The sequence below is a fragment of the Suncus etruscus genome, chromosome 13 (assembly GCF_024139225.1).
Source record: "Suncus etruscus isolate mSunEtr1 chromosome 13, mSunEtr1.pri.cur, whole genome shotgun sequence".
Lineage (NCBI taxonomy): Eukaryota > Metazoa > Chordata > Mammalia > Eulipotyphla > Soricidae > Suncus > Suncus etruscus.
This window is the reverse complement of record NC_064860.1, coordinates 54,161,581-54,176,761: the sequence shown is the minus strand read 5'-3', so window position 1 is coordinate 54,176,761 and position 15,181 is coordinate 54,161,581. Positions and strand designations below refer to the sequence as shown.

Genomic DNA, 15,181 nt, shown 5'->3' with positions numbered 1-15,181 from the left:
TATAATATATAATAATGGACCAATAGTGCCATCTATTGCTTTAAATAAAATTCCATTATAAGTTGTACAAGTTTTATGAGATAATTAAGCCATGTTATGATGACTTTGTTAGCCCAATTATACATTTTAAACAATTGTTATACTTCAAAATATATTGGAGATAATTTATATATTATATATACATACTGGTATATATTATATATACATATAAAACACATAGAGATATATTGTGTGAGTTCAGGTCAAACCCAGTTTTGCTTAAGCCTTATCAGGGCTGCTCAAGGTCTACTCATGTTGGGTCTCAGGGGACAATATATGCTGTCAGGAATCATATCTGGGTCAGCTTCCAAGAGGAGCAAGGACCCTACCCAATGTCCTATTGTTCCAGCTCAAATATAGTAAAATATGAATTTGTTGTATGCGGTTAGATAAATTCAGATGATCAAAAATGTGTATTTTTAAACTATTTTATATGTTCCTTATGTTTGTATTTGAGGGAAAGAACACACTATTGCTTAAAAACATGAACTGAATATAATATGAATTCTGTATACTGCCTATAAATGATATTTAGCTTACACTTGGATATATTTGAATGCATTATGTACTACATTGTGCGAAATGTATAATATTCAATATTTTAGCATCTCCTGTTTTATGTAAACTGTGAACAATTTTATTCAGAAGTTGATCCTAGATTGAAGTATATTACTGTAGAAAGATTTTATTCATATGTCCCAGATTGAAGTATATTATTGTAAAAGGAAAGTTGATAGAAAAGACCAACCAATCCAAAGTTAATAGCTTTTTAAAAAGTTACCATAATTACATTTTGGGTTACCTTTTTTAAGAGTTTACTGATGGTGTTCAGGAATTCTGACTTGTACTCAAGGATCATCATGGACCAATGTACATGCCAAAGAAGAAACAAAACCCCGCTTGCAGCTTACAAGGTAAGTGTCCTACCTGTTGAATACTTTCTTTGTGTTTTTTGTTTCTGTTTTTATTCTAATGTCTATAAAAAGGTAGACTTTGCATACAACAAAATCCACCATACTTAAAATATAAAATTCCATGATTTTGGGCCTGCAGGTGATATCATATATTTACCATAATAACTGGCTCATATACTATCTATATAATTTTAGACTCTTACATTTTATTTATAACAGCCATGAACAGTAAGATTCATTCAACAAGTCTGTTTTGAGTTTCAATATTTCTGAGTAACATTATATACTGTATAGTATAATATAATATAATGTATATAATACTATATAAATCAAATTATATGAATAATATCATTATTAATTTTACCTGTGTTATTTGAGCATGCTATTTAATAAAGAGCTCTTCATTTTTTATTCTGTTATAAAATTTATAAATACAGACATGTAATTGCTTTGTATCTCAATGGATAGCAGTTTCCAATGTGGGTATATATTATTTATAAAAGTATTAGAATAATGTTAACAGTGGAAGGGTGTTTGCTTTGCAAAGCAAGACATGGGTTTGATTCTGGCATCCCATATGCTCCCCCCGAGCCTTCCAGGAGCAATTTCTAAGAGCCAGGAGTAACTGCTGTGGGCCACCAGGTGTTGCTCCCACCCAAAAAAATTAAAAATGTTTAAAAAAATGAATTCATTTTAATTGAAAAAATATTTGAGTTTGTAATTATTGTCATGTATCTACTCTCATTAATGCTTCAAGAACACTTCAAAACCATTTTCTATATGTGCAATATATTATTTTATACAAGCGATTTATGAGTTATTTTATTTCTTCTAAGACATCAATTTGCTTGTTTATATATTTAGATATTACTGGATACCACTATCTATGTTCCCTTTGCTATCACTGGAACACTAGATATACAACTCGAAAATAATACCCTCCAAACACAACTGCATTGTGATACCAATTTTAAATATGTTTTTATCATATATATGAATATAATGGTTAAATCCAGATGAGCTACTGAAAAAGTGCTTTATAATGTAGGAAATCTAAAGCATTAGCTTTCATAGAATGTTATATTTTAATGAATGCTGAAGAGAAAGACACTTTTTTTAAGAAAATGTAATTTTCAACATTATGCCTAATGGTAATTAATTGCTTTCAAAATAAATTTAATGCCTATTTATTTTGTTATTTTTGGGGAGGCACACCCAGTGACACTCAGGGGTTACTCCTGGATATGTGCTCAGAAATCACTCCAGGCTTTGGGGTCCATATGGGAAGGCCAAAGGATTGAACTGTGGTCAGTCCTAAACTAGCACAAGCAAGGCAAACGCCTTACTGCTCTATGCCACTGCTCTGGTTCCTAATGTCTAATTTTTGATTGTTATGAAAGCATTTTTCCTTAGAAAGTATAAGAAACAAAGTGCTATCTTAATTACTTGTGATATTCATCAAGTTACTTATAAATATAGGTAGAATTAGTCATTCTTATAGTTTAAAAATAACTGTTTTATTAATATTTGTCTAAAAGCTGCTTATTATGTACAGGTTATCATTTCACTATTGCTTTTTATTTATTATATGTGAATGTGATTGAGTATCCAATAGAAAATTTTACTTAGCAATATTTCCTATAGAAAGTAAAATTAGAAATCAATGGTACTTCCAAAAATGAAAATGAGAATTTATTTATTCTATATATGATATGAAATTAAGTCTTCTGATATTTCAAAGTAATATTTTGGTGTGTTAAGAATGCTTAGGAGCTCTAAGCAGTAAGGTTTTTTGTCCTTGCAAACAGCTACCTGGGACCTATTTTGGGTTTGATCGAGGCATTTCAAATCGATCCCTGATTACCAGGATGATTTCTGAGTCTGGTGTGGCTCCGAAAAACAAAAACAAAAAAAAAATAAAAACAATTTTTGATGCATGTTTTCTGATAGGTTTGTCATATAGTATTTTATTTAATCATTGTGTTTATCTATCAAATTATATATATATTTTATATATATATATGTATACTGTGGCAATACTAATTTTCACACTGGTGTGTTTTATGTGTAAAGTTTCATGACTCTTCAAAGTATACCTAATTGCAATAAAAATTTTCATAGCAATGAAATTGTTGCTGAAATTAAATTGTTGTTGAAATTTCCAAGTATTAAGGCAAATAAACTATCAGAAGCACTAGGAAAACCTACAATAATTAATAAAACCACAAAGAATGAAAGAAAAGCAATGAAACAAAACCAATGGGATAATATAACTTAATTATAGACCATGTTTTAGTTTGCTCAGGAACAAAAGGAGAATATAAGCAATACAGAAATTATTAAAAAATTTTAAAAAACCCTGAAGAATGGAGAAATTGCACACAAAACAACAACAGCAAAATCAAAACTATTCTTAGTAATCCTGATTAAAAATGGTAGTATCAGTATCATTATTCTGATGCGACACTCTCGCAGAGTAAAAGACAATGAACAAACATGGTATTTTTCACTATTAACTCCAGTGTCTTTTGAATAGTTTTTATCATTCTGCCTATTCTTGCACTAATTTCTGTGCCTAATGTTGCTTTCTTTGTTTTGCTCAGGGGACCATATGAGGTGCCAAGAATCACCTGGTGTCAGTAGCATGAAAGGGAAACCAACTAAATCTGTACTATCTCTCTAGCACCCTTAAAACTTTATTTTTGGTTTGTTATTCTCAGGACACTGCTCAAACAGTCTTGGGGAATTATATGTAGTGCCAGAAATTGAACTTAGATTGCCTAGGTGCAAGGCAATCACTCTACCTTCTGGACTCACTTTTGGAGACCCTGAAATATCTTTGACTAGACACTAGTACCTTCACTTGCACAGGAGATTACAGTTCAATGGAAGATATATATTTGTATCCACTTGAGAACAATACAAGGCAGCAGCTGAAAAGTAGACGCATTATAAAACTGACTGCCAGAGTTTAAATTCTAGTTCATTTTTCTGTGTTATAAATGACACTGGGCATGTTTCTAAACATTTGTTTTCTTCATATCCCTTGTTATTAAATGTACTCACCTCACTTGGCTTAATTAAATCAATCTAAATTATTAAAACAACTTCTCAGTTTTACATAGAAGTGAATTTTTAATGGAAACAATCTGGAGTAAATTCTATTTCACAATTAAATTGAAACAACTCTCTTGGCAACTAAAACTACAAAGTAGATATAAGTAAGTATGCTAAACTTTTATTTGACTAAGACACATATAAACAATCTTAATGAATTATCACTAAACCAAACATCATCAAGTTAAAAATAAAAGTTTTATTGCGTTTTCTCTTCTGATAAATGAAGTTGTTTAATCAAGGCATAAATTTCCCAAACAAAAGGGTACACTTATTGACTATTTAATTCAATTGCCATCTATAAACTTCACTCAACTTTATCATCTTATTTTATATTTAGGAAACTTGAAGGTACGGATAAAGGATAAAGAACTAATTATATTCTATGCTGGAGCACATAGTTCTTAGGGAATAAGTGTTTTTTACATGAAACAATTGAACAGTTTCCATCAATTTTTAGCTTATATTTTAATGGTTTCTTTTCCTCTATCGTGGGTTAACAACCATAGGGACACATAAGTATGATTCCAACATAAATCTTGTGATAATGATATAACACTTTTGGTAGAGTAACTTGTATTGCCCATTAAGTCCTAATATATGACTTTTATATGCAATTACTAACTGGTTAAGAAACAATCAATGGCAACATTTCCTACCAATTAGCAGTCCTTCTCATTAAATATTTAATTGCTCAACAGAACTAAATATCACATGTTCATCATCTTCTCATAAATCCTGGAAGAAGAAAGATAAAACAACAAATCTCAGTGAAATTGTCATCTCTTGCAGCCAAATTACATTTATTTATTTCTTCCAATCCTCTTGATTAAATAACCATTCTGTGCTAATTTCTCTCTTCTCATATTTTCTTAGAGAACGTTCTTAGAGATTTTTCAAAGAATATTAAAGCTTACTTTACATAGTCACCAATTTTTGTATAAAAATAATTTACCAAGCTTCATTTCTTGATTCATTTTGTAAGTTTTTCATACAAGTTAGCAAGTTTTGACCTAAATTTTTTGAACTATTTTCTGTTTTAAAAAGAATCAAGACAATTATTTACTTGAATTGAATATTTTTATAAAAACTATATGTTTGTTTGCTTTCAATATATTATCTAAATTCACCTTATTTATCATATATCTAATTGTTCTGTTGCTATGATACAAAAATTTCCATAAACAATATATTGTAACAACAAAATAGGTTTTAAGTTCTAGAGGGCATTTGGGGGAATAAATACACTGTGCAAAAAAAAGAACAATTTGATGTTTACTGTTTAATTAAAATAGCACTGGAAGTTAGGATTAGTTATAAAATATTATACAACTTTAATATTTTAGTCAATTTTCCTTGTTGTTCTTCTAGGGATAGATTATAAAGTGGAAATGGTGGAGGTAGAGTGTTTTTAATACATAGTGTGATATCTAACTAAATTTTGTTGATGGCCCTGAACAGATAAGTAGATGTCTATGTAGAAAGATTGACTTAATATGTGTTTCTGAAAATAAGACCAAATATGGGTTGTTATTAAGCTTGTATATGAAAGGCATAACAAATAGCAACAGTATTTTAATAAAATTACTTCATTAAAATGGCAATATACATAATTATTAGACATTATGGTCTTTGCCCTTTATCATTGACTTACATTTAAAATTTTCTGAGTAACAGAAAATGATAAACTTTCATATAAATACAAGTGCAATATATTTTATTATATTTTATTATATTTAGACCCAAAAAGATTTCTGAATACTATATTGTTAGAACATAAACAAAAGTGATAGAAAAAAATATTTACTCTATTGGAAATTTGCTTAACAAAACAGAGGTGAAAAAATGCTTTGAAGCTTCTTCTTAAAAGATTAGGAAAGCACTTCAATATTTTGAATTTATTGGCTATAAATATTGAAAACCTGTCTACTTTAAATATTTTAATGGTTGAGAAAAATTGAGATGATCATGCAGATATCTATTTCTACATTTTGATCATCTTTTAAAATTAAGAAAGATCATGGAACATCTAACAATGAATGATTAATTTTAATTTTCTAAGCAGAATATTTCATCTATGACAGTCTGTAATATATTTAAATATATTCAACTTTACTAAAAATAAATCTATTTAATTTTACTATCTTAAAATGATAGTGATGCAAAATGTTACCATTAGGACTACATGTACCTCATGTTAATTATATGAACATAACCATATATTAAATATGTAGAAGAATTTTACATAAATATTATACATCTCAAAACTTCCATTTGCAGTAGTAATTATGTTCACGTAATATTTTTATGAATTTTTCATCATTTTAACATATTAATGATAAAAGTTCTTTATCATATTTATCAAAAGTTAGACAATTTAATTTTAATTTTATCACTTATCAAGCACACATACCTATATTTAAAATGGAAGCTATCAACAATTAAAGGTGTTTGCCTTGAGCCTGAGCAATAAATAGCACAGCTCATAGAGTACATGACTTGCAGGAGACCAACCTAGAATTGATCTCAGATAATGCCTATGGTCCCCTGATCATTGTCAGGATTTAATTCCACAATGCAGAGCCAGAAATTGCTCCTGAGCATTGTGGGATGTGGCCCAACAACTAATACCACCAAAAAAACCCCAACCTTTTGGCTTATAAAATTACTCTGTTTACATAATTTTTTGGTTGAGAATTTAAGAATGGAGAGACTGCACAAACCATAAGGAAGTATTTTGCCTGGCATGTAGCTGACCCCAATTCTATCTCTGATCTTGTGTATTGTCCTTGAGCATCATCAGATGTGACCTTAAGCACAAAAGTAAATATAAACTCTGAGGATCACCAACTATGACCTAGAAACTCTTAAATGAATAAAATACCATAAAGCCTTGCCACATCAGCCCTCTTTCTATTTTTTACCTTTTCTTCCTTCTTTTTTTCTTACTTGTGGTTGTTATTTTATTGACGATTCTTTGCTGTTGTTGTGTCTTTTGTCATTGTTTGTTTTCTGTTTTGTTTTTATTTTTGTTTTTTCTCTTTTTCCCTTTTTTAAAATTGTTATTTATAACCTCTAGATAGACTCCTTCAGCTTTTTTTTTCCTTTTCTTTTTCTAACAGACCACAGAATTTGAGTCATCTTGTTCTTCATAAATTGAGGGGGAAAATTGGATGGTACCAGGAGCAACCAGTTGTATGAATATTGAGTGGAAATATAAAAAACGATCAGACTTAAACACCAAACCCCAAAGTCAACGACAACAGAATTGATACCCAATCTATAACAATTATACACAAAGGGGGACTGTTACATTAGCAGTCCAGGGGCAAAGGGCTCAGAATTATGCTATGGAAGCTGGGAAGAGAGTGGAGGGAGGTCGATATTGTGGGGGGAATGACCCTAATTAATTGTCTCTATGTACCTTAACTATTACTTTGAAAGATTTGGAATTCATTTTGATCACAATAAAAATTCTTTTTAAAATGCAATAAATTTTTTTGTACAGAATAAGATTATGTCTTTCAAAAAGCTATTATCAATCAGAAGGAAGTAGATTATTTTTAAAAAGATTACATCATTAAAATGGACAATAAATATGTGGGTTTGTTTAGATCATTAACATTAGGTACATGTTGTTCTAATGGTAATATTTTGCATTATTATCAATTTAAGATAGTGAAATTATTTGAATTTCTGTTTTTTTTGTTGTTTTGGTTTTGGTTTTGGTTTTTGGGTCACACCCAGCAGTGCTCAGGGGTTACTCCTGGTTCTATGCTCAGAAATCGCACCTGGCAGGCACAGGGGACCATATGGGATGCCGGGATTTGAACCACCACCCTTCAACATGCAAGGCAAACACCCTACCTCCATGCTATCTCTCTGGCCCCATGTATACATTTCTTTTAGCAACATCTACATGTATTTAAAATGCTGTCTAAAATATTCTGATTAAGAATTAAAAATAATACAAAATAATAATCATAAAATATAATATATAATAATTGCTTAATAGCATATAATGTTATTTAATTTTATTACTCTGCATACTAACTTTGTTTTTACTTTTGTACTTTATATGTTTTAGACTGAGACTAATAGTAGAAAAAGAGACTTAAATCACACTGCTTGTCTCAGAAAATTTAGATAAGAACTCACATCTAAAACAACTATAAACAACTAAGAAAAAAAAACAAATTAAGTTGTATTTCTTAAAGAAAAGAATTTTCAGGTGATTTAGAAGCTTTGTAGAATTCTTCAACAAAAAATAGAAATTGAACATTGATTCAAAAGTTGTATAGCATGGAGGTGGTCCATCTTCTTTCACAGACACACCATAAAATGTTTATATTAATGCAGCATGATTAAAATTGAAAGATGTGATCTTTTGGATTCAGCATTGCTTGAGATTCTTCTGATATTGTTAGTAGGATGCTGAAAGGGGCTTTTGGAAGAACCAAACAAGAAAGGCCAAGAAGATTCAATAAATGAGTTCTAATAAATTCTATATTCAGCACATCAGTAAGTATACATCATTTTTATATTAAATATTCTTTAGGTTAAATTGATTACATTATCCATGCACTTATGCTTCTCATGATTTAAGTTTATCTGAGTTTCACAATCATAGATAATTGTAATAACATGGATTTTAATTAAATGTAACTTTTTTATCTATAAGACTTAATAAAAACTAATTTTCTAATGAGAGTGAGAAGAGAAAAAGAGGTGTGTGAGAACCGAAAGATCATTGCCAATGACTGGATATTGTTAGTTTCCCAAAGCAAAAATTTCTGAGTTAGCTATTATTATTGTAATTGTCTAAAACCTACGTATACTGATTGAACTAAAACCTAATTCTACTCAACCCCTAAACTTAAAACAAGGATTTGATAGAAAGCCTAAGGTTCATGAACTACAATGTAAACCTGCTATGGTAAAGAACATAGCCAAGAAGCATATCTTAAGTAGAGCTACTGAAAATCTTTGTGGTTAATTATTCAAGTGGGGATTACTTTTTTCATAAAGAGCATTTGCTGAGCAGAACTCCCAATATATTGACTTAATTTCATTTAATATAATTTGCAGATTAAATAGATTCAGGGTTTTGAGATAGAGATATATAAATACATTTTATATACCTCTTTAAGTAGAGTAACAAAACATTTAAAAATACTCGGAAGACAGAAAAAGGGTCAAAGTGATGTGATTTCGGGACTTATAGGGGCTAAATCCAATAAAAATGGGCATCTGTGAGAAGAGGAGAAAGACAAAGAAACAAAAATTCACTTGAGCTGGGTACATACTAGTGTGAATACCTTTAGTTGTGCATTATGATTTCCAGTAATTGCAAACGTATTTAAGTTATGGTCTCCATAACTGAAGATAAGTTGCATGGTTTTGAATACTATTATTTGACCTTTTTAAATGGAAGCAATTATAAACTAAGTCAGTGTTAAAGGAAGTTCTAAATTGATGTTTCCTATATTTGCCTAGCAATATAATTTGCAGAACACAGAATAACTACAGGGGTATTTGTTTTCTCTCAAAGATACCTAATCAATGAACACAAGAGAAGTCAGACTGCAACAACTAGAGAAAATTAAAAAAAATGTCCAACTTATCTGTTCACTGAAAATTCTTTCCTGCATATCTTCACTAAAATTCCTAAATGTCCTTAAACTCTTAAAATGTTCCTTATATATTTTATTGAAAACTGAACATTTCTATTTGCTTGTCATTTGAAAAACAATCATTTATATGTTTCCAGATAGATTGCAGATAATCTTGTACCCATTAACAAATATATTAAATTATATTCAATATTTCAGTTGTTAATTTCCCCCCAAATCGAGGGGATTTTCTTTATTTTAAACAGAGAACAAATTAATGTAGCCCATAATATTCTGATTTATAAAGTATGTTGATAGGCATTTCTAAGACAGACAACTAAACTAAAGTATAGATGCTACATAAACCCTTAATGTCTACATTATTTTTTTACTAAAACTACACAATGCATTAAAATACACTGTCTGAAATATTTGTAGATATATTTATAATTTATAATTCTTCACATTTTCATTTAGATCATATTTTAAAACAAATAATTTATATAAAATATTTTAATAAATAAATTTGGGGGGGGAAATAGTCTATAGTATATGAAATAAATGAGTGTGGGAGCATGGAGTTGACTTTGTCCTGGGGTTGGTGTTCTGTATTCATGAGTGTAGATATTGTCATTGATATTTGAAAAGGTTTGTACAAATTTAAGACAGTAAGACTCAGAGCATTTTATTCCATCTAAGTAAGGTTTCTCTTAATTTAAATATTACATGCATAGCTCTATGATTACTACATGCAAATGGTATTTAACTATGTTATATAAAACCATTTGGGAAATGAGTTTCTTTTGGAGGGTTCACATTGGCGTTGTCCGGGACTTATTTGGTTATACACTAAATTTTCATTCCTGCCAGGGCTCAGGTGACCATAAAAGATGCCCACAAACAAACTGGGTAGGCTGCAAACAAGACAAGTTACATACCAGCAGTATCTCTCTCAGGCCAACAGAAATTCAACTCTCTAGATATATAATAAACATTGTAGACAATTTGGTTAAAAATATTGTCCTCTGTATCATGCAGAAAGCATAATAGACATTGGTAGGTTATGAATAATTATTCTTGCTTTAAATTATTTAAGAATATATGACATTTATGATGATTTCTGATACATGAGACATCATAATATAAACATATATGTTACATTTACATATATACTCAATTTGAAATATAAGAGGCCCAAAGGATAGTACAGCAGATAGAGCATTTGTCTTGAATGTGTCAGACTTGTATTTGACTCTGCACTCGATATTGTAAGCTGTTTCTTTTTCTTTTTTTAGTATATTTTGTATTTATTTAAGCATCTTGATTACAAATATGATTGTGATTAGGTTTCAGTCATGTAAAGAACAGCCCCCTTCACACCACCAATGTCCCAAATCTCTTTCCATCCCACCCCACCCCACCTGTACTCTAGACAGGCTTTCCAGTTCCCTCATTCATTCACATGATTATGATAGTTCTCAGTGTAGTTATTTCTATAATTGCACTCACCACTCTTTGTGGTGAGCTTCATGAAGTGAGCTAGAAGTTCCAGCCCTCCCCGCATTGTCTCTGAGGATTGTTGCAAAGATGACTTTTATTTTTCTTAAAACCCATAGATGAGTGAGACTATTCTGCATGTCTCTCTCTATCCATCTGACTTATTCTCTCAGCATAATAAAATCCATGTACATCCATGTATAGGAAAATTTCATGACTTCATCTCTCCTGATGGCTGCATAATATTCCATTGTGTTGATGCACCACAGTTTCTTTAGCCATACATCTGTTGAAGGGCATCTTGGTTGTTTCCAGAGCCTGGCTATTGTGAATAGTGCTGCAATAAACAAAGGTGTGTGTAAGGGGTTTTTGTATTGTATTCTTGTGTTCCTAGGGTATATTCCTAGGAGTGGTATAGCTGGGTCGTATGAAAGCTCAATTTCCAGTTTTGGGAGGAATCTCCATATCGCTCTCTATAGAGGTTGGACTAGACGGCATTCCCACCAGCAGTGGTCCAACCTCTATGGAAGTGATATGGAGATTCCTCCAAAAACTGGAACTTGAGCTCCCATACAACCTATCTATACCACTCCTAGGAATATACCTAGGAACACAAGAATACAATACAAAAATCCCTTCCTCTCACCTATATTCACTGCAGCACTATTTACCATAGCAAGACTCTGGAAAATGCCAAGATATTCTTCAACAGATGAATGGCTAAAGAAACTGTGCTACATATACACAATCGAATATTATGCAGCCATCAGGAGAGATGAAGTCATGAAATTTTCCTATACATGGATGTACATGGAATCTATTATGCTGAGCAAAATAAGTCAGAGAGAGAGAGAGAGAAAGATGCAGAATGGTCTCACTCATCTATAGGTTTTCAGAAAAATAAAAGACATTCTTGCAACAATAACATTCAGACACAAAAGAGAAAAAGCTGGAAGTTCCAGCTCACATCATGAAGCTCACCACAAATAGGGATGAGTTTAGTTAGAGAAATAACTACATTTTGAACTATCCTAATAATGAGAATGTATGAGGGAAATAGAAAGCCTGTCTAGAGTACAGGCAGGGTTTGGGTGGGGAAGAGGGAGATTTGGGACATTGGTGATGGGAATGTTGCACTGGTGCTGGTGGTGTTCTTTACATGACTGAAACCCAAACACAATCATGTGCGTAATAAAGTTGTTTAAATAAAAAAAAAAAACAGACTTAGTAAAAAAAAAAAGAGTTCCTTACTCTCCACATTCCCGCCAGCACTGATTGTTCTCATTCTTTTTGATGTGTGCCAGTCTCTGTGGTGTGAGATGGTATCTCATAGTTGTTTTGATTTGCATCTCCCTGATGATCAGTGATGAGGACCGTTTTTTCATGTGCCTTTTGGCCATTTGTATTTCTTTTTTATCAAAGTGTCTGTTCATTTATTCTCCCCATTTTTTGATGAGATTAAATGATTTTTTCTTGTAAAGTTCTGTCAGTGCCCTGTATATTTTGGATATTAGCCCTTTACCTGATGGGTATTGGGTGAATAGTTTCTCCCACATGGTGAGTGGCTCTTGTATCCTGGGCACTGTTTCTTTTGAGGTGAAGAAGTTTCTTGGCTTAATGTAATCCCATCTGTTGATTTCTGCTTCTACTTGTTTGGAAAGTGCCGTTTCCTCCTTGAAGATGCCTTTAGTATCAATTTCATGGAGTGTTTTACTTAGGTGTTGTTCTATATACCTTATGGTATCAGGTCTGATATCAAGGTCTTTAATCCATTTAGATTTTACCTTCGTACATGATGGTAACTGGGGTCTATGTTTGCTTTTTTGCAAGTGGCTAACCAGTTCTGCCAGCACCAATTGTTGAAGAGGTTTTCCCTGATCCCCCTAGGATTTCTTGCTCTCTTGTCAAAAATTAGGTGATTCTATGTCTGGGGAACATTGTCTGGGAACTCAAGCCTATTCCACTGATCTGAGGATCTGTCTTTATTCCAATATCATACTGTTTTGATAACTATTGCTTTGTAGTACAGTTTAAAGTTGGGAAATACTCCTTTCCTAGGACTGCTTTAGCTATTTGAGGGTGTTTATTGTTCCAGATGATCTTCACAAGTGTTTGATTCACTTGTTTGAAGACTGTCATGGGTATCTTTAAGGGATTGCATTAAATCTGTACAATGCTTTGGGGAGTATTGTCATTTTAATAATGTTAATCCTGTCAATCCATGAGCACGGTATGTGTTTCTATTTCCGTGTGTCCTCTCTTATTTCTTGGAGCAGGGCTTATAGTTTTCTTTGTATAGGTCCTTCATATCTTTCGTCAAGTTGACTCCAAGATATTTGAGTTTGTGTGGCACTAAAGTGAATGAGATTGCCTTCTTGATGTCCATCTCTTCTTTATCATTATTGGTGTATAAAAAGCCTATTGATTTCTGTGTGTTAATTTTGTAGCCTTCCACATTGCTATTTGAGTCTATTGTTTCTAGAAGCTTTTTGGTGGAGACTTTAGGGTTTTCTAAGTAGAGTGTCATGTCATCTGCAAACAGTGAGTGCTTCCTTTCCTATCTGGATTCTCTTGATATATTTTCCTTGCCTGATCGCTATAGCAAGCACTTCCAGTACTAAGTTGAAGAAGAGTGTTGAGAGCAGACAGCCTTGTCTGTACCAGAATTTAGAGGAAAGGCTTTTAGTTTTTTTTCCATTGAGGATATATTTGCCATTGGCTTGTGGTAGATGGCTTTGACTAGATTGAGAAAGGTTCCTTCCATTCCCATCTTGCTGAGAGTTTTGATCAAGAATGGGTGTTGGACCTTATCAAATGCTTTCTCTGCATCTATTGATATGATTATGTGATTTTTTCTTTTGCTTGTTGTTTATGTTGTGTAAGATATTGATAGATTTATTGATGTTAAACCATCCTTGCATTTCCGGGATGAAACCTACTTGGTCATAGTGTATGATCTTCTTGATGATGCATTGGATCCTATTTGCCAGGATTTTGTTGAAGATCTTTGCATCTGCATTCATCAAGGATATTGGTCTGTAGTTTTCTTTTCTGACAATACCTCTGTCTGGTTTTGTTATCAAGGTGATGTTGGCTTCATAAAAGCTGTTTGGGAGTGTTCCCCTTTTTTCAATTTCATGGAAGAGCCTGGCTCTTATTGGCAGTAGTTCCTCTCGAAAGGTTTGAAAGAATTCATTAATAAATTCATCTGGACTTGGGCTTTTATTTTTAGGCAGATATTTGATTACAGTTTCAATTTCCTCAATAGTGATGGAGGTGTTTTGATATGCTATATCCTCCTTTCTTAATTGTGGAAGGTTATAAGATTCCAAGAATTTATTCATTTCTTCTAGGTTCTCATGATTTTTAGCATAAAGTTTCTCAAGGTAGTCTCTGATTACACTTTGGATCTCTGCAGTATCTGTCATGATATCCCCTTTCTCATTTCTAATACAGGTTATCAGGTTTCTCTCTCTCTCTCTCTCTTTCTTTGTGAGTTTTTCCAATGGTCTATCAATCTTGTTTTTTTTTTGTTTTTTTTTTTTTAAGAACCAACTTCTGCTTTCGTTGATCTTTGGATTGTTTTTGGTTTTCCACTTCATTGATTTCTGCTTTCAGTTTTGTTATTTTCTTCTGTCTTTCTATTTTTGGTTCCTCTCGTTGATCATTTTCTAATTTTATAAGCTGCATCATTAAGTTATTCAGGTATGCCCCTTCTTCCTTCCTGATGTGTGCTTGCAAAGCTATAAATTTTCCTCTCAGAACCGCTTTTCTGTGTTCCATAGATTCTAGCAGTTTGTGTCTTCATTATCATATGTTTCCAGGAAAGTTTTGATATCCTCTTTGATTTTATCTCGGACCTACTGATTGTCCAGTATCAGGGTGTTTAATTTCCTATTTTTAAAGTTTTTCTTCTGTGTGGCTTTGTAGTTCACATCTAATTTCAGAGCCTTGTGGGTCAGCAAAGGTAGCCTGCAAGATTTCTATCCTCTTGATTTTATG

The 15,181-nt window shown here is 31.9% G+C and overlaps 1 pseudogene; it reads left to right on the top strand.

Moving 5' to 3' along the window:
- Nucleotides 1-907: 907 nt before the first annotated feature.
- LOC126025826 (high mobility group protein B1-like) overlaps nt 908-15,181 on the top strand; it is a 92,696-nt pseudogene continuing 78,422 nt past the window's right edge.